We start from the raw sequence: 25281 nt of genomic DNA, 5'->3' as shown, positions 1-25281 counted from the left end.
AATTGAGTTGTTTGACGTATGGGGAATTGACTTCATGGGACCTTTCCCACCATCATACTCAAACACTTATATTCTGGTGGCAGTTGACTATGTATCAAAATGGGTTGAGGCTATTGCCACACCCACCAATGATACTAAAACAGTGCTGAAGTTCCTCCAGAAACATATTTTTAGCAGGTTTGGTGTCCCTAGAGTACTAATCAGTGATGGGGGCACTCACTTCTGCAATAAACAGCTTTACTCTGCCATGGTTCAGTATGGAATTCGCCACAAGGTGGCCACTCCATATCATCCACAAACCAATGGGCAGGCTGAAGTCTCTAACAGAGAATTAAAGAGAATTCTGGAACGGACAGTAAATACCCGTAGAAAGGATTGGGCAAGGAGCTTGGATGATGCTCTGTGGGCTTACAGAACAGCATTCAAGACCCCTATAGGGACCTCTCCATACCAACTGGTGTATGGTAAGGCATGTCACCTGCCCGTGGAACTGGAACATAAGGCCTACTGGGCAACCAGATTCCTAAACTTGGATGCCAAATTAGCAGGAGAAAAAAGATTGCTCCAGCTAAATGAGCTAGAGGAGTTCAGATTCACAGCTTTCGAAAATGCCAAGCTATATAAAGAAAAATCAAAAAAGTGGCATGACAGAAAGCTGTCATCTAGAATCTTTGAACCAGGACAGAAGGTTCTGTTGTTTAACTCTAGACTCAGGCTATTCCTCGGGAAACTGAAATCCCGGTGGAGGGGACCATACGTGATTACAAGTGTGTCACCATATGGTTATGTGGAGCTTCAAGATATTGATTCTGATAAGAAGTTCATTGTCAATGGACAGAGAATCAAGCATTATCTTGAAGGCAACATTGAGCAAGAATGCTCAAGGCTGAAGCTAGATTAAAAGCTCAACAAGGTCCAGCTAAAGACAATAAAGAAGCGCTTGCTGGGAGGCAACCCAGCCATGGGGCATCAATCCTCTAAGAATTTTTGCCCTATTTTTATTTTTATTTGTTTATATAAAGTTCACTGACACTAAGGTACAGAATCATTTGTATAAGTTTACAGGGTTACAGAAGGAATCGGCACACAAAACAGAGTAAAAGAGCTCAATGGCAAGAAAACGCCAGTAAAGGGGCATTTTGGGCGTTCAGCGCCCAAAATGGGCATCCACTGGGCGCTGAACGCCAGTAATGGTAGCAATCTGGGCGTTCAACGCCAGAAATGGCCACCCACTGGGCGTTGAACACCAGTAATGGCAGCAACTGGGCGCTGAACGCCCAGGAGATCAGCATTTGGGCGTTGAACGCCCAAAACAAGCAGTGTTTGGGCGTTCAAACGCCAGAAAGACAGGGAGGAGCCAAATCCAATTATCCCACACGTATTTCCATTCTAATTTCAAATTTTATGCTTCAATGCATGATTTTTACATGAACATATCAAGAACCCTGATTTCTAAAAATCCATCTTTCCAAATTCAATCCAACTCTTTTCAAAATCTTTTCTGAAAACAAATCTATCTTTTTCACTCAAAAATCTTTTCAACTAATCCATATCTTTTTCAAATCTTCATATTATCTTTTTCAAAATCCAAATTTATCTTTTTCAAAAATCTATCCTATCTTTTCAAAATTAAACTATATCTTCTATCTTATCTTTTTCAACTCAATCTTTTTATCTTATCTTTTCCAATTTTTCGAAAACCCACCCCCCACCCCTTTAAGAATTGGGTTCGCCCCCCCCCCTCCTCCATCACCAAGTGCATCTAGATCTCCTTCTATCCCTCTCCTTTCTTTTCTTTTGCTTGAGGACAAGCAAACCTCTAAGTTTGGTGTGTTTATCCGAGATCACTAAGATCATGGCTCCCAAAGGAAAACAATCCACTCCAAGAGGCAAGAAAGAGAGCGTTCCAAAACCACTTTGGAATCAAGGGAAGTTCTTATCTAAAGAACATTCAGACCATTATCTTAAAGTAATGGGTCTGAGATCAGTGATCCCGGAAGTTAGATTCGATCTGAAAGAAGACGAATATCCGGAGATCCAGGAGCAAATTCGAATCAGGAACTGGGAAGTCCTAGCTAATCTTGAAACGAAAATAGGAAGGAACATGGTCCAGGAGTTCTATGCTAATATGTGGCAGACTGACAAGCAAAGACTATCTGGAACTGCCTGCTACGAATTTCGGACCATGGTCAGGGGAAAGATTGTTCATACCACCCCTGACAAGATCAGAGAGATATTAAAGCTACCTCAGCTAAAGGATGATCCAGACTCCTTCAACAGGAGGATGATGAGAGCAGACATTGGCCTGGATAAGATTCTAGAGGACATATGTATCCCTGGAGCCAGGTGGACCACCAACACAAAGGGCGTCCCAAATCAACTCAAGAGGGAGGATCTCAAACCAGTTGCCAGAGGATGGCTGGACTTCATTGGGCATTCTCTGTTGCCAACTAGCAACCGTTCTGAAGTCACAGTTAAAAGAGCAGTGATGATTCATTGCATCATGATGGGAAAGGAAGTGGAGGTTCATCAGCTGATTTCAACTGAGCTCTATAAGATTGCTAACAAAAATTCAAAAGAGGCCAGGTTGGCTTATCCAAGCGTGATCTCTCTGCTCTGCAAGGACGCTGGAGTCAAGATGGGAATAACTGAATATATCCTAATTGAAAAGTCAATCACCAAAGCATCAATGGAGAGACAACAAGCACAGGAGGATCTTATCAAGAAGAGAGCACAGGAATTCCTCCCAGAGATTCCTCAAGCGGAATATTGGGAATATCTTGAGACGTCTGTCACCAAGATACAGGAAGCTATGGAGCAAATAATAAAACAACAGAAGGAACACAGTCAAATGCTGACCCATATGTTTAAAGAACAAGAGGAGCAGGGACGTGACTTAAGGGAACTGAAGCGCCAAAAGTCTTCTGTAATACCAAGCCTCCCAAGGATCAGAGGAACCCCCATACCCCCAGAATAAAGGTTGTTAATTTCCAATTTCTGCCTTAACTCTGTGACAGTGTCATTATAAAAAGTCTACCTTAGAAGTCATATAATAGTAATTAGTATCTATTTGATTTTATCTCCAATTAAGCTATAGTTTATTTTTCTCATCATCATTAAACATGAATAAAATAGTAGATCTTTTGAATAAGAAGCAATAAAATTTCGAGTTTAATAAAAGAAATTCTAATTGGTTAAATGTGGTGGCAATGCTTTCTGTCTTCTGAATGAATGCTTGAACAATGCATATGTCTTTTGAATTTGTTGTTTAAGACTGTTAAATATGTTGGCTCTTGAAAGAATGAAGAACATGAGACATGTTATTGATAATCTGAAAATCATAAAAATGATTCTTGAAGCAAGAAAAAGCAGCAAAGAACAAGGCTTGCAAAAAAAAAAAAAAAGAGAGAGAAAAAAAGCAAGCAGAAAAAGCCAAAAGCTCTTAAAACCAAAAGGCAAGGGCAAATAAAAAGGATCCCAAGGCTTTGAGCATCAGTGGATAGGAGGGCCTAAAGGACTAAAATCCTGGTCTAAGCGGCTGAACCAAGCTGTCCCTAACCATGTGCTTGTGGCGTGCAGGTGTCAAGTGAAAACTTGAGACTGAGCGGTTAAAGTCAAGGTCCAAAGCAAAAAGAAGAGTGTGCTTAAGAACTCTGGACACCTCTAATTGGGGACTTTAGCAAAGCTGAGTCACAATCTGAAAAGGTTCACCCAGTTATGTGTCTGTGGCATGTATGTATCCGGTAGTAATACTGGAAAACAAAGTGCTTAGGGCCACAGCCAAGACTCATAAAGAAGCTGTGTTCAAGAATCATCACACTAAACTAAGAGAATCAATAACACTATCTGAATTCTGAGTTCCTATAGATGCCAATCACTCTGAGCTTCAATGGATAAAGTGAGATGCCAAAACTGTTCAGAAGCAAAAAGCTACTAGTCCCGCTCATCTAATTAGAATCTGAGCTTCACTCAAAAACTCTGAGATATTATTGCTTCTCAACTTATTAGTCTTCTATTTTATTTGTCTAAGTTGCTTGAGGACAAGCAACAGTTTAAGTTTGGTGTTGTGATGAACGGATATTTTATACGCTTTTTGGGGATAATTTTATATAGTTTAGAGTATGTTTTAGTTAGTTTTTAGTTTATTTCCATTAGTTTTTAGGAAAAATTCATATTTCTGGACTTTACTATGAGTTGTGTGTTTTTCTGTAATTTCAGGTATTTTTCTGGCTGAAATTGAAGGAGCTGAGCAAAAATCTGATTCAGGCTGAAAAAGGACTGCTGATGCTGTTGGATTCTGACCTCCCTGCACTCAAAGTGGATTTTCTGGAGCTACAGAACTCGAAATGGCGTGCTTCCAATTGCGTTGGAAAGTAGACATCCAGGGCTTTCCAGCAATATATAATAGTCCATACTTTGCACAAGGATAGACGACGTAGACTGGCGTTCAACGCCAGTCCTCTGCCTAATTCTGGCGTCCAGCGCCAGAAAAGGATCAAAAGCTGGAGTTGAACGCCCAAACTGGCATAAAAACTGGCGTTCAACTCCACAAATGGCCTCTGCACGTGAATTGCTTAAGTCTCAGCCCCAGCACACACCATGTGGGCCCCAGCACACACCAAGTGGGCCCCAGAAGTGGATCTCTGCATCATCCATCATAGTTTATCCAATTTTTGTAAACCTAGGCTACTAGTTTAGTATTTAAACAACTTTTAGAGACTTATTTTGTATCTCATGATATTGCAGATCTAAACTTTGTATTCTCTGACGGCATGAGTCTCTAAACTCCATTGTTGGGGGTGAGGAGCTCTGCTGTGTCTCGATGAATTAATGCAAGTATTTCTGTTTTCCATTCAAACACGCTTGTTCCTATCTAAGATGTTCATTCGCGCTTAACTGTGATGAAGGTGATGATCTGTGACATTCATCACCTTCCTCAAATCATGAACGTGTGCCTGACAACCACATCCGTTCTATATCCGATTGAATGCGTATCTCTTAGATTCTTTAATCAGAATCTCCGTGGTATAAGCCAGAACTGATGGCGGCATTCATGAGAATCCGGAAAGTCTAAACCTTGTCTGTGGTATTCCGAGTAGGATTCAAGGATTGAATGACTGTGACGAGCTTCAAACTCCTGAAGGCTGGGCGTTAGTGACAGGCGCAAAAGGATAGTAAATCCTATTCCAACCAGATCGAGAACCAACCGGTGATTAGCCGTGCTGTGACAGAGCGCGTGAGCGTAGTTTTCACTGGAAGGAGGGAAGGTAGCCATTGACAACGGTGATCCACCAACACACAGCTTGCCATAGGAGGACGTGCGTGCGTGAATCAGAAGACAGAGGAAAGCAGAGATTCAGAAGACTAAGCATCTCCAAAACTCCAACATATTCTCCATTACTGCACAACAAGTAACCTTTAATTTATGCTCTCTTGGTTATTCACAATTCAACTGATAAACGTAATTGACTTCCTGACTAAGATTTACAAGATAATCATAGATTGCTTCAAACTAACAATCTCCGTGGGATTCGACCCTTACTCACGTGAGGTATTACTTGGATGACCCAGTGCACTTGCTGGTTAGTGGTACGCGTTGTGAAAAGTGTGATTCACAATTCGTGCACCACTCATGAAAGCAGGGAATATGAAAATTCAAGCATTGAACCCTCACTGATAATGTATGTACGCTCTAATCTCTAGTGTATAGGGTAATCACTCTATCCTTCTCTAATCATGCTTTCTAACTTTTGTTCTTCTCCTAACCAATCAACAACAGTTAATATACCAATGCAAACATCATGAGGTCTTTTCAAGGTTGTAATGGAGCTAAGGTACAGGTAGGGGTATACATATGGTTAAGTGAGCTAATAAATTGAATCTTTAATTAACCCAAGCTTCAACCCAACCTATATATTTTTAATGTAATCTTAAAGTTCATACCTAGCTACTCAGAATTCTCTTTTTCTATTCATACTCATGTATTAACTTTATATTTGGTTCTATCATATGTGCATTGATCTTTGAATTCTGAATTTAACATTGGGGTCATTTTGTCCCCTTATTTATTTATAAAATTTTTTTTGACATTAAAATAAATATAGCTTATCAATGCACATAGATTTTTAATTCTTATAGTTTCACATGAGTAGGTATCCAAATTCCCATTAAATTCTCATGACACATTCCCTTAACAACTTTTGTTCCCACATTTCCCATACTTAACTAGCACACACAATTCTATCTTAAGTTAACCAAAGATTCAATTTGGGATATACAATTGTTTTTCAGCTTAAGGTTAGTAATGTGGTAAAATATAGAACAAATGGGATTTAAAGGCTCAAAGTGGTTAACAAAGGTAATTGAAAAGGGTAGGCTTAATTTGGATAAGTGAGTTAAACAAATAATGGCCTCAATCATGTGCAAGCATGCAAATATAATAAATATTGGACATATAAGATAAAACAAAATATAGATCACAATCATAAAGAAGTAAACACACAAGAATGAAATAATTATGGTTAAATAGTGTAACCATACATAAAGGCTCAAATCTTTCACAGGTTGTGTGTTCTTTAGATCAAATATCATGTTCCAAATACAACTCAAGCAAATTTATCATAAAAATTTTGAAAAATTAGTAAAATTTTGTTCCAAAGATAGAGTCTTAAAAGAAACTTATTGTCTTTTCAATCAAGTAGAACATGCATGCAACTATCCTAACCTATGCAATTTATTCTATTCTATAAAAGAAAGAAAATCTAACTAAAATATCCTAATTATTGGTGCTAGGGAAAAGAAATTATCTCCGAAAGTCAGGTACTGACCGACCTCCCCACACTTAAGGCTTTGCACCGTCCTCGGTGCCGTCTGTCAGGAACAGGGGTGGGCTGGTGGCAGTATCTCCACAGTCGGGACCATCATGGCTTCCTGTGCTAGTAAAAGAAGTGGAGTCCGGGGTATCTGAGTCCCTGAAGTGTCACTTAAGTAGCTCCTTGAGGTGTTTGAATCGGCGCTCGTTACGGCGCTCTCTCAACTTAGCTTTGTGTTCTTGCCGATCCAACCTTTCGATTATCTGCTGGAGCAATTCATCAGTTGTAGGTGCTTGTGGTGTTGAAGAAGGATTATCTTCAACTGGAGCAGTAGGAAGACTTGTAGTGGCTGCTGGAAGTCTGAGGTATTTCCCGTTAGGGACATACTGATCATCCCGTGGAAGCACGGCTTTGGTGTCCCCAGCTCTGTAGGAGACTCCGGCTGCTGAGATAAGATCTGAGACCAAGGCGGGGAAAGGTAAGTTGCCCACAATTTGTACGTGTCCCATAGCATTCCGGATATGCCTTGAGAGATTCAGAGGTTGGTCTGTAAGGATGCACCATAGTAGAACGGCCATGTCCGCAGTGAAGGAGGACTCATGAGTGCTTGGAAAGACGTAATGGGACATAATCTGTGCCCATACACGAGCCTCCAAGGTAAGTGCTGAAGCCAAGATTCTCTTAGGGCGGGTACGGTGGTATCCGTAGATCCAACGGCTACCAGGTAATGCGATAACTCCGAGAACGGAGTCCAAGTTAAATTGGTACCTCTGGCGCTTAAGTGTGGCTTCTTGGAAGGCGTCCATTCCTTCTGGAATAGGGGGAAGACTCAGAGCTTGCTGAATGGCCTCTTCTGTGATGGGGACTTGCTTCTGCCAGACATAAACAGACTGCAGGGTTGGCATGTAGAAGTTAGAGTAGAACTCAACTACCCAAGAAAGATTGACCTGCCTTGGCTGTCTCCGTAGGAAACCCCATTGTCTTCGTTCAATTTGTGGCTCAACAAAGGTAGCAATGTTGGACAGGAGGATAAGAAGGTATTCATTGTTATAGTTCCTTTCTGCCAGGATAGGGAACATCTGCTCACAGTAGCGATTGGAAAATCGCGCAGTGTCCTTTGCTGGAAAGGCTTTCTCCTTTTCATCAACCTTTATTATCCTCTTAACTCTTTTTGTTGAGGGCTTGACTGCGGTTGAAGAGGGCTCTGCCACTAATGCTCTTTTAGTGCCTCTTCTTGCTGGGGGTTTAGGAGTCGCTTTCTCCTTTCCTTTCTTGGTGGCCATCCTGAAAAGAGAGGAGAAAGTAAATTAAATTCAAATAGATATGTAGCAAGGAAGAGAACGGAAGAGTGGTGATGGGTGCACATTAGGATGTATATGACATTAACACATGCTCTCGAGTACATGTGAAAAGCCAATAATGGAAAATAGCTAGTGCATATAAAGACAAGTGACCGCAAGGTGTTTATTGGCATGCCGGCAAAGGGCATGAGTAGCATAGACCAAGCAATACTTTGTAATAAACCATCACGTTTGAATTGACAATTAAATTCAATTAATACAATAGTAAAGGAAAGTTGTGAAAAGCAAGCATTGAATAGTATAACAACATAGAGAAGTGCATAATGCTATTTGAGCTTTTTCACAAACACATGGCATGCATGGTAAATAAGATATAGAAAGTATGAAGGTGAACATGCAAGTAATCCCTTAAATAGAATAAAAATAATTGTCAAACAAATTGCAACAATCCACAAGCTTATAATGAGGGATAAGACTCAAATAAAAATTTCTAACACCATGTAAAAGGAAAGAAAGAAGAAGGAAAATATGAATAATGAGAGAAAAAAGAAAAGAAGAAGAAAATAACATATAAAATAATAAGAATGATAGAAAAAAGAAAGAGGAAAGAAGAAAGTAAAACCTTGTTAATGGACGTAAGAGGGATAGAGAGTGAAAGGTGAGATAGAAGGGGGAAGGGGGAAGGAAGAAATAAGGGGGGAAAAGAAAAACTAGGATTTGGAGGGGAGAAAGATAAGATAATTTGGCAATTTAGGTTGAGCTGTGCGGCGCACGTGACGCGGCCGCGTGGGGCACGCGTTCGCGTGAATGCGCTTCAAGTAAGGTGACGCGATCGCGTCGGTCACGTGGTCGCGTGACCCATATTATGTGTCTAGCGCGAGTGTAGCCTCGCTCCAGCACAACTCTCTGTTCAAATTAAATTGTTTGCCAAAATTGGGACGGCGCGATCGCATGGGTCACGCGATCGCGTGAGTGTGCGCCAGGAGATGGATGACGCGGCCGCGTCAGCGACGCGGTCACGTGATAAGAATTGTGCTTCCAGCACCAATCCAGCATCACTTTCGCACAATATTTCATTGTGCACCCTTTTACGTCGAAAACTTCAGCGCACGCGGCCGCGTGAGGCACGCGGTCGCGTGGGAGGCCATGATTCCCATGCGACGCGGTCGCGTGGGTTGATTTGTGCCATTGGCATGCCTCCAGCCACACTCCAGCGTGACTTTCTGTTCATTTTTATTTTTCTTTATTCTCCCTGTGACGCGGACGCGTCGCTGATGCGATCGCGTCACGTAGGCAAAAATTTTTTTTTTAAATTAAAGTAAAAACATGTAAATGCAGATGCATGAAAGTACTAAGAAAGAGAAGAGTTATTGAATAGGAAAAAACTAAAAATAAAGAAAGGAACGATCATACCATGGTGGGTTGTCTCCCACCTAGCACTTTGCTTTAACGTCCGTAAGTTGGACGCTCCACTAGCTCAATCTTCTGCTATGTGGGGATCTTCCAAGAGGAAGATCTCAAGCTCTTTGTTTCTCTGTACCTTCTCACCATGGTATAGCTTCAGGTGTTGTCCATTAACCTTAATAAGTTCAGAGCTCGAAGGATGGCTTAGGTGATAAACTCCGTACGGTTCGGCCTTCTCTACTCTGTATGGACCTTCCCATCTTGATCTCAACTTGCCTGGCATGAGCCTTAGTCGAGATTTGTAAAGGAGGACTAAATCCCCAGGTTGGAACTCTTTCTTCTTGATGTTTTGATCATGTACAGCCTTCATCTTTTTCTTGTATATTCTGGAGTTTTCATAAGCTTCTAGGCGAAGGCTCTCCAGTTCCTGCAGTTGCAACTTCCTTTCAGCTCCGGCTTTCTCAATTCCCATGTTGCACTCCTTAACTGCCCAAAAGGCTCTGTGTTCTACTTTAACTGGGAGATGACAAGCTTTTCCATAAACCAAGCGGAAAGGACTCATCCCAATGGGTGTCTTGTATGCTGTTCTGTATGCCCAGAGTGCATCTTGTAGCCTGGTGCTCCAGTCTTTTCTATGAGGCTTTACTATCTTTTGCAAGATACGCTTAATTTCTCTGTTTGACACCTCGGCTTGCCCATTAGTTTGGGGATGGTAAGCTGTTGCAACTTTATGAATTATCCCATGCTTCTTCATTAATCCCGTCAGTCTCCTGTTACAAAAATGGGTGCCTTGATCGCTCACGATTGCTCGTGGTGATCCGAAGCGACATATAATATGGTTTCTCACAAAGGAAACAACAGTGTTAGCATCATCAGTGCGGGTAGGAATTGCTTCCACCCATTTGGAAACATAATCCACAGCTAACAATATATAAAAATATCTATTAGAATTTGGAAATGGACCCATGAAGTCAATGCCCCAAACATCAAAAATTTCACAGAAAAGCATAATTTGTTGAGGTATCTCATCCCTCTTGGATATATTACCAAATTTCTGGCATGGGAGACAAGATTTACAAAACTCAGCAGCGTCTCTAAAAAGGGTAGGCCACCAGAATCCACAGTCTAAGATCTTTCTAGCTGTCCTTTGAGGACCAAAATGTCCTCCACTCTCAGATGAGTGACAGGCCTTAAAAATGGATTGGAATTCTGATTGAGGCACACAACGTCTAATTACTTGATCAGCGCCACACCTCCATAAATACGGGTCATCCCATATATAATATTTAGACTCGCTTTTCAGCTTGTCTCTTTGATGCTTAGAGAAATTTGGAGGAAATGTGCGGCTAACTAAATAATTAGCAACAGGTGCATACCAAGGGGCTACCTCAGATACTGCTTGCAGGTTATCAAAAGGAAAATTATCATCTATAGGAGTAGAATCATCCTTAATATGCTCCAGGCGACTCAAGTGGTCTGCCACTAAATTCTGATTACCACTCCTATCCTTTATTTCTAAATCAAATTCTTGTAATAGCAGTATCCAACGTATGAGTCTTGGTTTGGATTCCTTTTTAGCTAATAGATACTTTAATGCTGCATGGTCCGAATACACTACTACTCTAGTACCAAGTAAATAAGCTCGGAATTTATCCAGAGCAAAACCAATAGCAAGAAGCTCTTTCTCAGTAGTAGTATAATTGGACTGGGCAGTGTCTAAAGTCTTAGACGCATAAGCAATAACGAAAGGATCCTTACCTTCATGCTGAGCCAGCGCTGTTCCTACTGCATGGTTGGAAGCATCGCACATGATTTCAAATGGCTGGCTCTAGTCTAGTCCTCTCACAATTGGAGCTTGAGTCAGAGCAGTCTTCAGCTTATCAAACGCTTGTTTGCAATCCCCACTGAACTCGAACTCAATATCCTTCTGCAGTAATCTGGATAAGGGAAGTGCGACCTTACTAAAGTCCTTAATAAATCTCCTATAAAATCCTGCATGGCCAAGGAACGAACAGACTTCCCTCACAGAAGAGGGGTAAGGTAGACTAGAGATAACATTCACCTTTGCTGGGTCTACAGAAATTCCATTATTAGATACCACATGTCCTAATACAATCTCTTGTTTTACCATAAAGTGACATTTTTCGAAATTTAATATAAGGTTTGTATTAACACATCTATCTAATACTTTAGATAATCCATCTAAGCAAAGGCTAAAAGAATCACCATAAACGCTAAAATTGTCCATAAAAACTTCCATACAGTCCTCAATAAGATCAGAGAAAAGACTCATCATGCACCTTTGGAAAGTAGCTGGTGCATTGCACAAACCAAAGGGCATTCTCTTATAAGCATAAGTCCCAAAATGACATGTAAAAGTAGTCTTTTCCTGATCCTCAGGAGCTATATGGATCTGGAAATAACCTGTGTAACCATCTAAAAAGCAATAATGTGATTTACCTGACAGGCGATCCAGCATTTGATCAATAAATGGAAGTAGGTAGTGATCCTTACGGGTAGCCTAGTTGAGACGCCTGTAATCAATGCAGACTCTCCAAGCATTCTGAACTCTAGTTGCTATGAGCTCTCCATGCTCATTCTTCACTGTATTAACCCCAGATTTCTTGGGCACCACTTGTACTGGACTTACCCATTCACTGTCTGAAATGGGATATATGATACCTGCTTCCAATAGTCTGGTCACTTCCTTTTTGACAACTTCCAAGATGGTGGGATTCAATCTTCTTTGGGGTTGACGGACAGGTCTTTCTCCCTCTTCTAAGAATATTCTGTGCTCACATACTTGAGAGTTGATGCCTACTATGTCTGCCAAGCTCTACCCAATTGCCTTCTTATGCTTTCTCAGCACATCAAGTAACTGCTCTTCTTGTTGAGAAGTAAGTTCCCTTACAATGATAACTGGAAACCTTTGCTCATCTTCGAGATAGGCATATTTGAGATGTGGAGGGAAGGGTTTCAATTCTAACTTTTGATCATGGGCAGGCTCTGGATTATCTGGAGCTTGTGAAAATGACGAAGTGCCCTCATTGTCAGTTAAAAGGGTTCCCACACTTGGACCTTGTCCAGTGTGCCTCTCTTCTAACTCTTCCTTGTGAACTTCAGCTACACTTTCGTCTATGACATCACACTGAAAGATAGAACGATCTTCTGGGGGGTTGTCAATGACTCCATTCAGATTGAAGATTACTATGCGGCCATCTATTTCAAAGGAGTATGTTCCTGAAAAAGCATCTAATTTGAATTTTGATGTCTTCAGGAATGGTCTTCCAAGTAGGATTGATGATGGCTTATCTGAATCATTATGGGGCATCTCCAAGATATAAAAATCAGTGGGAAATGTAAGTCCTTTAATGTTCACCAAAACATCTTCAGCAACTCCAGCCACTGTAATAATGCTTTTATCTGCTAACACAAAACGAGCTGCCGAGCTTTTTAAGGGAGGGAGCCTCAAAATATCATATATAGACAAAGGCATTATACTGACACATGCTCCTAAATCACACATGCAATCATAAATTACTACACCACCAATAGTACAGCTAACTATACAAGGACCTGGATCACTACATTTTTCAGGTAATCCTCCCATTAAAGCAGATATAGAACTACCTAAAGGAATAGTTTCTAATTCATTAATTTTTTCTTTATGGATACATAAGTCTTTTAGAAACTTTGCATATTTAGGTACCTGCTGAATAACATCAAAAAGAGGAACAGTTACCTCAACCTTTTTGAATATTTCTACCATTTTGGGGTCGGGTTCCAGCTGCTTCCTGGGCTTCCTTGCAAGTTGTGGAAATGGAATGGGAGTAGTGTTTTCTGTAGTATCTGCGCCTTTTGGTGCTTCCTCATGTGGTTGAGCTATTTCTTCTTCAGCTATGCCCTGTGTGTCCTCTTCCTCTTCAACATCTTCTATTTCTACTACCTCTTCAGCTGAGGTGTGTTCTGGTAGGCTTGGTTCCTCCTGACTCCTCTCCTGCAGTGTGGTTCCCGACCTTAGGGTGATGGCATTAATGCCTCCCTTTGAATTGGGTAATGGTTGAGAGGGGATTCCAGTGGAGCTTGAAGGTTGGTTACTGGAATTTTGCGTTGATCCAAGCTGTGACATAAGAGCTTGCAAAGTAGAGGTGAGACCATTCAGACTGGCGTTAATATTATTCATGTTATTTTCTATGGTCTGTTGTCTTCGCTCAAAAGATTGTAGTAGCTCTTCATTAGGAGATAAAGAAGAATGAGTAAATTGGGATGTCTGCTGTTGATTATTCTGTGGTCCTTGGTTTTGCCTCAGGTGAGGTGCTCTGTAAGGTTGATTCTGCTGCCTGTTGTTGTTATTATTCCACCTCTGATTTCCCTGATTATTTCTGCCTCTTCTGTTATTGTTGTACCTCCAATTCTGGTTAGAATTGTCCTGCCATCCATGGTTATTATTTCCACTTTGATTGTACCCTTGGTTGGGGCGGTCATAGAAGTTATGAGTGGATACCACCATGTTGTCTTCTTATTGGAGCTGCAGGCATTCATCAGTGTAATGGCTGTAATCAGCACAGATTTCACAAATTCTTTGCGGGACTAGTTGTTGGTTTTGCTATGGTGGAGGAGCTTGCTGAGCTTGCTGTTGATTCAATTGCATCTGCTTCAGCAAGTTGGTCATCTCGCATATACTCTGAGCTAAAGCAGCAGTCTCTCTATTAGAGGATACTTCTGCAACGGCTTTTGAACGGCCTTGCTTTTACCTGTGGTTCTGATGCCAAGGCATCATAGGCTAGTTTCACTAGCATTTTTCTGTTAGTTTTAGTTGTTTTATGCATTTTCTTGAGCTTAAAGTAACCAAAAATGGTTAAATGAAGAACAAAGTAATGAACCATCCAAACAATATGATTTTGATGCAAATTCCATGAGTTTTAGTTATATTACTTAAATGCTATGAATGGAAGATTTCTCATGAAATTTTGCAAGACTTTGATGCAATTGTTTGGATGATTTCAGGGAAGAAGAGGCTAAGCAAGGAAGCAACAAAATCAATAAAGGAAGCTTGAATATCACATGTGGAGTTTAAGTTCCAGTTTAAGCCTAAACTGGAGCTTAAACGCCAAAATCATGAAGGATAAGAAATGCTGGGATTGAAGTTTAACCTCCAGTTTGACCTCAAACTGGAGGTTAAACGCCAGAATGAAAAGCCTCACTTAAGGAGCATTCCACGTTTAACCTCCAGTTTGACCTCAAACTGGAGGTTAAACGCCAGAATGAGTATGCCACCCAGGGAGGAGTTCCACGTTTAACCTCCAGTTTGACCTCAAACTGGAGGTTAAACGCCAGAACCAGGAAGAGTACCAGGGAGCCATTCCACGTTTAAGCTCCAGTTTGACTCAAACTGGAGCTTAAACGTGTTCGACAGCTTTTCTACTCCAGGGTTGCTCTCTCCATTTCCACGTTTAACCTCCAGTTTGACCTCAAACTGTAGGTTAAACGTGTTCGACACCTCCAGGGCCACCATTCTAAGCTTCCACGTTTAACCTCCAGTTTGACCTCAAACTGGAGGTTAAACGTGTTCGACCTCCAGTATGCCTCCACCCTTTTCCACGTTTAACCTCCAGTTTGACCTCAAACTGGAGGTTAAACGTGTTCGACCTCCAGGGCTGCCCTTCCTATCTCCACGTTTAAGCTTCAGTTTAACCTTAAACTGAAGCTTAAACGTGTTCGACTACATGACTCTCCAGGGCTACCTTCTTCCATTTCCACGTTTAAGCTTCAGTTTAACCTTAAACTGAAGCTTAAACGTGCTTCTACAAAAGGCCTCACTGGAAGCGTCTGGCGTTTAAGCTGCAGTTTAAGCTTAAACTACAACTTAAACGCTACTCTTGGAAAAGGTTTCTGGGCCAAAAATATTGTGATTTAAGTTAGTCTTTGAGCACAAATATTAACTTAAACTTACTTTGGTATGAAACCCAATTGAATATCATGGTTTATGGGATTGGGCCTGAAGGATTGATGAGTTTGAAATCTCAATTTATTGAGTCATGTGTCATTATTTGATTATCACTAAGTTGGCTCAATAAATGTTACAGGATTTGGATCAACAACCTCATCAAGATTATGGATCATAAACCCAAGGCAAAAGGAAAGCAAGGAGAGGCCTCAAAGCCCAAGAAGCACAACTGAAGCTCAATATAGAAAGTGTATAAATAGGATAGAAGTTAAGTTAGAGAGGATTTTTACTTTCACTTTTAGCTAGTTTTCCTTTTCTTTGTAATTGAATTCAGAGCTATGATTCACTAAACCCCCTTTCATTGGGTTAGGGAGCTCTATTGTAATTCAATGAATCAATAATAGTTTATCTTCTTCTTCAATCTTTTCTCTTGAATTTTGTTAGAAAGCTTCTCGATCTAATTCCATTGAGTAGTTGTCTTGGGAAAGAAACTACTCATACTTGGAATCCTTCGGAGCCTTGGGAAAGGAATGGAGGATTCATGCTAGAGAAGCTTTCTCACAGTGGATTGGATTGGGGTTTGGATGGATATTGTGACATGTAATCCTACCAAATTGTGGTTCATGAAATTGTGTGGTATAATCAGTGATCAAGCATCATCTCTTCTTATGAACATTTAAACCAAGGGATTGGGAATTTGTTTGTTTTTAGAGAGCATTGGTGAGCCAAGGAATTGGGATCCAATCATATAAGATTGCCAAGCAAAATTCAATGAACGCATTGGTTGAGGAAGAGATAAACATGTTTTGATTCGGAGATCTCAATATCTCCTATAACCCAATGAATTCCCCAATTCTGAGTTCCACTTTTTCTTTACATCCTGCAATTAAATTCATGCAATCACCCCCATCCCCTTTAATTTCAGCAATTTAGTTTCTGCTCTTTAATTCATGCAATTTAAGATTCAGCCATTTTAATTTCTTGTCATTTACTTTTCCCGCCAATTTTACATTCCGCAATACTCATCTCAACCTTGATTTCGCTCAACTAGAACACACTTCTAATCCGAATTGCTCATTCAACTAATCCTTGTGGGATTCGACCTCACTCTATTGTGAGTTTTTACTTGACGATAACCGGTGCACTTGCCGGAAGGAATTTTGCCGATCGTGCAATTTCCTAAATCGTAGCATAACTAGATTATGCGCATCAAGTTTATGGCGCCGTTGCCGGGGATTGGTTTTCGATTGACAATTCTCAAATTGGAAGCTAACTAGATTGAGCAATTTTCTCTTGCTTTGTTAATTCTGTTCAAGATACTTGTTGAATTTTAATTTCTGCACTTGGTTACATGCTTTCCTTCTGTATGCCTTTAAATTCATGCAACTAACTCACTGACTCACTAACTGTTTGAGTTAATTCCTCAATTGAGCTAACCATACTCTTCCATTAACCAAGAGTATTTCACTTGTTTGTGTTTGAGCTGTGTTCTTGTATGACAGGTAGGAGAGGAGAGACATCAACTCCTCCATATACCGAACCAGAGAGGACCCTTCATAGACTTAGAAGGGAAGCAAGAGGGAAGAGAGTAGTGGGAGAAGAGGAATCTGAAGGAGAATCTGAGGACAATTTTGAGGAAGCTTTAGATCTCAACATGGATAGAGAAGTTCACAACCATGAGAGAGCTGATGGAAACGATGCCATCCCTGAGAGGAGGGTTCTTAGTTCATACATAAACCCAACCTCTGGGAATTGTGGTAGTAGCATCCAGAAACCACCCATTCAGGCCAACAATTTTGAGCTCAAGCCACAGCTAATATCACTTGTGGAAAATCATTGTTCCTTTGGAGGAAGTGCTAATGAAGACCCAAACCAACATCTCACAAAATTTCTGAGAATTTGTGACACTGTGAAGTCCAATGGAGTCCAGGAAGATGCCTATAAACTGCTTTTGTTCCCATTTTCACTTAGGGACAAAGCAGCTAAGTGGCTGGAATCATTCCCAAGGGGGAGTCTAACAACATGGGATGAGGTGGAAAGCAAGTTTCTGGCACGTTTCTACCCTCCACAAAAGGTCAATAGGCTTCGATCTGAGGTTCAGACTTTTAGACAACAAGATGGTGAAACTCTCTACGAGGCATGGGAGAGATTCAAGGACTTGACAAGGAAATGCCCACCAAACATGTTCCATGATTGGGTGCAACTGCACATCTTCTATGATGGGCTCTCTTATGAATCAAGGAAGGCTGTAGACCATTCATCAGGAGGTTCATTGAACAGGAAAAAGACTGTGGAAGAAGCCATTGAAGTGATCGAGACAGTGGCTGAGAATGAGTACTACTATGCATCAGAAAGGCACAACACTAAGGGAGTCATGGAGCTGAACCATGTTGATACAATTCTAGCCCAAAACAAGGTGTTTGCCAAGCAACTAGCAGAGCTTACCAGGCAATTAGAAACAAAGCAAGTGGCTGCAATACACACACAAGATCAAGAGGAAGTAGGCATTGAAGGAGGTGATTGGGATGAGGCTAACTATGTGGGAAACCAACAAAGGCAATCATATGATCCACATTCCAACACTTACAACCCAGGCTGGAGAAACCACCCAAACTTTGGGTGGGGAAACCAACAAACCCAACCACAAAACCACAAACCTTACAACCACAATCAACATAACAATTCCACATACCAAAACTCCAACCAAAGATCATACCAAGCCACACAAAGCACCTACTCCCAACCACCATATCATGGCCAAAATAATCAACATACCCAACCTAATCCGAACCAACAATTTCAAGATCAATTAAATCGGATAGAAGGAATGATGGCAACCATGAGTCAAGACATAGTTGAACTGAAGAGCTTCAGGGATGATGTGAGAACTACCTTAAGAAACCATGGTGAAAAACTCAAAAGGATGGAATCTCAAGTAGGAGAGCTATCTCAACAGGCACCCAAATCAACTGCAGTGTTCCCTAGTGACACAGAAAAGAATCCTAAAGGGGAACAAAAGAGAGTAAGATGGGAAGAATGCAAAGCCATCACCATAATGAAGGAAGTCTCAGAAGAAGAAGGAATCAGGCCCTCAGAGCAGGAACCAGAAATCTTGAAGGAAGGTGTGGAAGAAGTTAAGCAAGAAGGTGGAACTGAGCAAGCCAAGGAACTGCAAAAAGGCATGATGGAAATATACCAACCAAAAGCACCATTTCCTGAGAGGTTAGGAGGAGGTGAAAAAAGGAAAACCTACTCAAGGTTTCTAGAGACATTTAACTCTCTTCATGTCAATATTCCCTTTCTTGAGATTCTTCATCAAATGCCCACACACATCAAGTATTTAAAGGAATTGTTAAGCAAGAAAAGAGTTTTGAAGGGAGGACAAACGGTAACAATGAACAAAGAATGCAGTGCTCTCATCAAGAAGGACACACTCTCTAAGAAAACGGACCCAGGAAGTTTTCATATCCCTTGCATCATAGGGGAAACAAAAATTGACAGAGGATTCTGTGATCTAGGAGCTAGCATAAATGTGATGCCTCTAACTCTTATGAAGAGGCTACAACTGAATGAGGTGAGATCCACTGATGTAATCATACAACTGGCTGACAAAACTCAGAAGCAAGCTGAAGGGGTAGTTGAAAATGTGCTGGTGAAAGTGGGGGATTATTATTTCCCCACAGACTTTGTCATTGTGGACATGGAGGAAAGCTACTTACACCCTATCATTCTGGGCAGACCATTTCTAGCCACTACTAGAGCGCTCATAGATGTAGAACAAGGAGAGCTAATTCTGAGAATACATGATGAACAGCTCATTTTCAAAGTCTTCAAACCTGCATCTGAGCCTGAACCAGAACCTGAAAAGCCTAAAGATGATAGTAGCCATCCGTGTTTGGAGGAAAGTAATCCAGCAGCTGAGACTCTAAAACAGTCATTGGAAGGCAAACAAGAGTTGCAAGAGTTAGAGCCACAAGAATCAGTGGAAACAGATCAGAAGGATCCTCCTGACATAAAGGTCAATGAAGAAATCCTCAAGAGAAAGGGAAGAGTGATAGGGAGATTGCCAAGAGGATGGAGAAACAAGAAAATTCCCACTGAAGGTTTTTCTCCGGGAGATAACGTGATATCAAGTCATTATCTGCCAATCCCACCTGGCCTCAAAACCATTCCTTCCCAGCTCCCTCAAGTGTTCACAATCAGGAAAGTTCTTTCTATGGAACATTCAGAGGTCATGAATGAATCAAGTGGGGACGTTTTCATAGTGAGAGGAGATGACGTCAAGCACTACAATCCACCCTAACAAGGGACAACCGTCAAGCTAGTGACGCTAAAGAAGCGCTTGTTGGGAGGCAACCCAACCTGAGGTAATACCTTGTTGCTGTTTCTTTTATTTGTTTCAATAAAAAGGGTAAAGTAGTTTCTGTGCATTGCAAAGAATTAAGTTTGGTGTTTCACACCAAACAATGAATTCATGGATCAATAAGTCAAAGGGGAATGTGTGACTCTAAGTTTGGTGTTCCACCATAAAGATAAACTGAACACAACAACCTTTGAATTATATGAAAGGAACAACTATTCTAAGCAGTCACAGAAATGCTTAAAACCCTTAGTAGCAACATCATTCCAAGATAACTCAAGGATTCAAAGAACAGAGAGAAGTAAGTGGGAGACTAAGTTTGGTGTTCACACACCAACCTAAGAATCCGATACTTACCCACACATAGTTGAGCTAACCACTCAAGTGCTTGAGAAGCAAGCAACTTCATTACTCTTTGCAGGAAAGGAAACAAGAACCTTAAAGCATGAAGCAACATTTAGGAAGAAGAAGGAGAAATCAAATTGTTTCCTGACAACAAAGAGAAAACAAGGAATTTCACAAGGTGGTATTGTTCCTTGATAATTCTTTAAAAAGGGCAAACAAAAGCATGCGTGTTCTGGTTTAAACTGTAAATGTTGAATCTTTCTGGAATGTGTAGTTTTTTTTTAGTATGTCTGTTTGTTAATTGCTTTGAATAAAGTGAATGCCTAGATGTTTGGATATAACTTCACCTTCTTAAACAAGTGCGTGCCATGCTTGTTCTGTTTCCAAAAATAAAAGAAAAGTTTGAACAAAAGTAACTTGGCTAAATTAGTGACAAATCAAGTAGAATTAAGTGGTGGTATGCATGCTTGATTGTTTAGTCAGATCACTAAAATTAGAGTGTAGAATTATCATTTTTTATGTAGAAAGTGAAAATTGTCTATGGATCTTGATGAATAAATGTCTTTGGCCATGAAAAAGAAAGAAAAAGAAAAAGAAAAAGCCACGGAAAAAGGCAACCAAAAAGCAAAAAAAAAATTGAGAAAATAAGCTAGGTACCAATGGTTTGAACTTCTGAGACAAATGCCTGTGGTGTTTATGTATTAAGGATATGCTTGGATGAATAGGTTCTGAGGAGTGTTTCAACACTTGGTAACTTGGGTTAACTAACCCGGGATTATCAACCAAAAGTCCATTATCAAGAGCAACCTAAATACAAAACATTTAGTCACACAAAGAGGTGCTGGGCACCAATGTCTCAAGATGAAATGTGAACTAAAATGCCTAAAGTGGATATGTGTAGTGCACTGATAAGAAAAAGAAAATGCCAAAGGCTTGTGCAACACATGACACTAAGCAAACAAGGAGCAAAAGAAGCTCTAAGAAAAAGAAAAGAAAAACAAAGAAGAGAAAAGTGCCAAAGACATAAGAATAACAAGAGGCCATAGCAATGTTTGATGGATGCAATGAAAAAGTGATAATCCTACCTGATAAGTATGAAAAAGTGATGCTGCAACTTTCTGCATAAAACCCTTCTGATGAACTTCAAATGCTTGCTAATATAGCCAATGTAATTGCTTTCTGTTTCATACTTTCTTCTCAAATAACTCAGGACTTGCTTAGGGACAAGCAAGTATTAAGTTTGGTGTTGTGATGCCAAGGCATCATAGGCTAGTTTCACTAGCATTTTTCTGTTAGTTTTAGTTGTTTTATGCATTTTCTTGAGCTTAAAGTAACCAAAAATGGTTAAATGAAGAACAAAGTAATGAACCATCCAAACAATATGATTTTGATGCAAATTCCATGAGTTTTAGTTATATTACTTAAATGCTATGAATGGAAGATTTCTCATGAAATTTTGCAAGACTTTGATGCAATTGTTTGGATGATTTCAGGGAAGAAGAGGCTAAGCAAGGAAGCAACAAAATCAATAAAGGAAGCTTGAATATCACATGTGGAGTTTAAGTTCCAGTTTAAGCCTAAACTGGAGCTTAAACGCCAAAATCATGAAGGATAAGAAATGCTGGGATTGAAGTTTAACCTCCAGTTTGACCTCAAACTGGAGGTTAAACGCCAGAATGAAAAGCCTCACTTAAGGAGCATTCCACGTTTAACCTCCAGTTTGACCTCAAACTGGAGGTTAAACGCCAGAATGAGTATGCCACCCAGGGAGGAGTTCCACGTTTAACCTCCAGTTTGACCTCAAACTGGAGGTTAAACGCCAGAACCAGGAAGAGTACCAGGGAGCCATTCCACGTTTAAGCTCCAGTTTGACTCAAACTGGAGCTTAAACGTGTTCGACAGCTTTTCTACTCCAGGGTTGCTCTCTCCATTTCCACGTTTAACCTCCAGTTTGACCTCAAACTGTAGGTTAAACGTGTTCGACACCTCCAGGGCCACCATTCTAAGCTTCCACGTTTAACCTCCAGTTTGACCTCAAACTGGAGGTTAAACGTGTTCGACCTCCAGTATGCCTCCACCCTTTTCCACGTTTAACCTCCAGTTTGACCTCAAACTGGAGGTTAAACGTGTTCGACCTCCAGGGCTGCCCTTCCTATCTCCACGTTTAAGCTTCAGTTTAACCTTAAACTGAAGCTTAAACGTGTTCGACTACATGACTCTCCAGGGCTACCTTCTTCCATTTCCACGTTTAATCTTCAGTTTAACCTTAAACTAAAGCTTAAACGTGCTTCTACAAAAGGCCTCACTGGAAGCGTCTGGCGTTTAAGCTGCAGTTTAAGCTTAAACTACAACTTAAACGCCACTCTTGGAAAAGGTTTCTGGGCCAAAAATATTGTGATTTAAGTTAGTCTTTGAGCACAAATATTAACTTAAACTTACTTTGGTATGAAACCCAATTGAATATCATGGTTTATGGGATTGGGCCTGAAGGATTGATGAGTTTGAAATCTCAATTTATTGAGTCATGTGTCATTATTTGATTATCACTAAGTTGGCTCAATAAATGTTACAGGATTTGGATCAACAACCTCATCAAGATTATGGATCATAAACCCAAGGCAAAAGGAAAGCAAGGAGAGGCCTCAAAGCCCAAGAAGCACAACTGAAGCTCAATATAGAAAGTGTATAAATAGGATAGAAGTTAAGTTAGAGAGGATTTTTACTTTCACTTTTAGCTAGTTTTCCTTTTCTTTGTAATTGAATTCAGAGCTATGATTCACTAAACCCCCTTTCATTGGGTTAGGGAGCTCTATTGTAATTCAATGAATCAATAATAGTTTATCTTCTTCTTCAATCTTTTCTCTTGAATTTTGTTAGAAAGCTTCTCGATCTAATTCCATTGAGTAGTTGTCTTGGGAAAGAAACTACTCATACTTGGAATCCTTCGGAGCCTTGGGAAAGGAATGGAGGATTCATGCTAGAGAAGCTTTCTCACAGTGGATTGGATTGGGGTTTGGATGGATATTGTGACATGTAATCCTACCAAATTGTGGTTCATGAAACTGTGTGGTATAATCAGTGATCAAGCATCATCTCTTCTTATGAACATTTAAACCAAGGGATTGGGAATTTGTTTGTTTTTAGAGAGCATTGGTGAGCCAAGGAATTGGGATCCAATCATATAAGATTGCCAAGCAAAATTCAATGAACGCATTGGTTGAGGAAGAGATAAACATGTTTTGATTCGGAGATCTCAATATCTCCTATAACCCAATGAATTCCCCAATTCTGAGTTCCACTTTTTCTTTACATCCTGCAATTAAATTCATGCAATCACCCCCATCCCCTTTAATTTCAGCAATTTAGTTTCTGCTCTTTAATTCATGCAATTTAAGATTCAGCCATTTTAATTTCTTGTCATTTACTTTTCCCGCCAATTTTACATTCCGCAATACTCATCTCAACCTTGATTCCGCTCAACTAGAACACACTTCTAATCCGAATTGCTCATTCAACCAATCCTTGTGGGATTCGACCTCACTCTATTGTGAGTTTTTACTTGACGATAACCGGTGCACTTGCCGGAAGGAATTTTGCCGATCGTGCAATTTCCTAAATCGTAGCATAACTAGATTATGCGCATCAGGTTCCTAGTAGATTCAGCTAAATCACTGATCAATTGCCAAACCTCATCGGTGGTTTTGTACTTCTTCATAGACCCATTGCTAGCACTTTCCAATGTGGTCTTATCTTGGGGCCTCATGCCCTGTGTGATATAGCTAAGTAACACTATCTTGTCAATCCTGTGGTGGGGGCATGCTTCCAGAAGATTATTGAAGCGCTCCCAGTATTCAAAGAGAGTTTCATTGTCGTCCTGAACAATTGTGGAAATATCCTTCCTCAGTTTATCAGTAATTTCAGATGGAAAGAATTTTTCCAAAAACTCCTTTCTGAGTGTATCCCAGTTGGATACATTTGCCAGAGGTTGAGTGTAGTACCACTCTCTTGCTTTTCCCTCGAGAGAAAACGGGAAAGCTTTCAGCAAAATTAAAGTTTCATCAGTACCATCACGCCTGACAGTAGAACAGGCTGCCTGAAAATCTCTCAAGTACTTGATAGGCTCTTGAGCAGGTAGGCCATGAAACTTGGGCATTAAATATAGCAGTGCGGTCTTTATTTCAAAATCTGTAGCTACCGTTGGATGATGCGCTTGAAACGGTTGCATTGTAAAATCAGGGGCTCCTTCCTCCTGGATGGTAACTCTCCTAGCTGCCATGTCTTCTGAACGTAAAAAAACCGAATCAGTAGAACGGGGGCTGGTTTCTTCCTCAAGTTCACTCTCAGATCCGCCCTCAGAGCGGACTAACCGACGTTGTTCTCGCCTTATTCGTGAAATAGTCCTTTCAATTTCAGGATCGAATATTAGCAAGCGCGGATCAGGAAGTGAACGCGTCATTTGACGGAAGAAACATGCAGCTCATAGTAGCAAAATAAAATAAAATGCAAATAAATAAATTCTAATTAATAACTTTAGCACTCTATTGCAACTCCCCGGTAACGGCGCCAAAAATTGATGAGGCACAGAAGTTGGTGAATTAGAAATTATTAAAATAGTTACGTTGCATGTATAGTTCTTAACTCACCGAAAATCTGCCTATCAATTTAGAAATATGTCACAGAGAGTTTAAATTAAAAATTACTGGGAGTTGGAGTCCCAGGTCGTCTCCCAACGAGTTGCAGAAAAGTGTGCTATTTTATTAATCAGATGTTCCAAGAAGTTGAGTTAAGTAGAGGGAAAATTAAAAAGAGGAAATTTAAATAATATGAATAAAAGCCTTGACTGGGAGTTGATTAGTTGGAATCTCTATTATTGATGGGATGATTTCAAGATTAATTTATAATTAATGGTTGCTCTGTTTAGTTATCCCTTACTAGGTAAAGGAAAGTCAAACAAGTTGGAATGCTAGATCTATTCACGAGTTGCAACCCACTTAGTTCAAAGGGATTGGTGTTAGTGATTAGATAACAATCCAACAGTTAACCCAATTACAATTTTTCTTTCAATCCTTCCAACTCAAGAGTTCCTTTCAATCAACTCCCCATCAAGTGAGG

The 25281-nt window shown here is 40.4% G+C and overlaps 2 non-coding genes across 2 annotated transcripts; one reads left to right on the top strand and one right to left on the bottom strand.

Annotated features, from left to right (window-relative positions):
* Positions 1–17544: 17544 nt before the first annotated feature.
* LOC148571647 (small nucleolar RNA R71) lies at positions 17545–17648 on the bottom strand. Its single transcript, XR_015909015.1, has one exon. It is a non-coding gene; the product is annotated as a small nucleolar RNA R71 (small nucleolar RNA).
* A 6321-nt stretch (positions 17649–23969) lies between these two features.
* Positions 23970–24076, top strand: LOC148571646 (small nucleolar RNA R71). Its single transcript, XR_015907964.1, has one exon. It is a non-coding gene; the product is annotated as a small nucleolar RNA R71 (small nucleolar RNA).
* Positions 24077–25281: the final 1205 nt, after the last annotated feature.

The sequence above is a fragment of the Arachis ipaensis genome, chromosome B3 (assembly GCF_059453495.1).
Source record: "Arachis ipaensis isolate K30076 ecotype BB chromosome B3, ASM5945349v1, whole genome shotgun sequence".
NCBI lineage: Eukaryota > Viridiplantae > Streptophyta > Magnoliopsida > Fabales > Fabaceae > Arachis > Arachis ipaensis.
The sequence above is the reverse complement of the archived record's forward strand: the minus strand, read 5'-3'. Positions and strand labels throughout refer to the sequence as shown.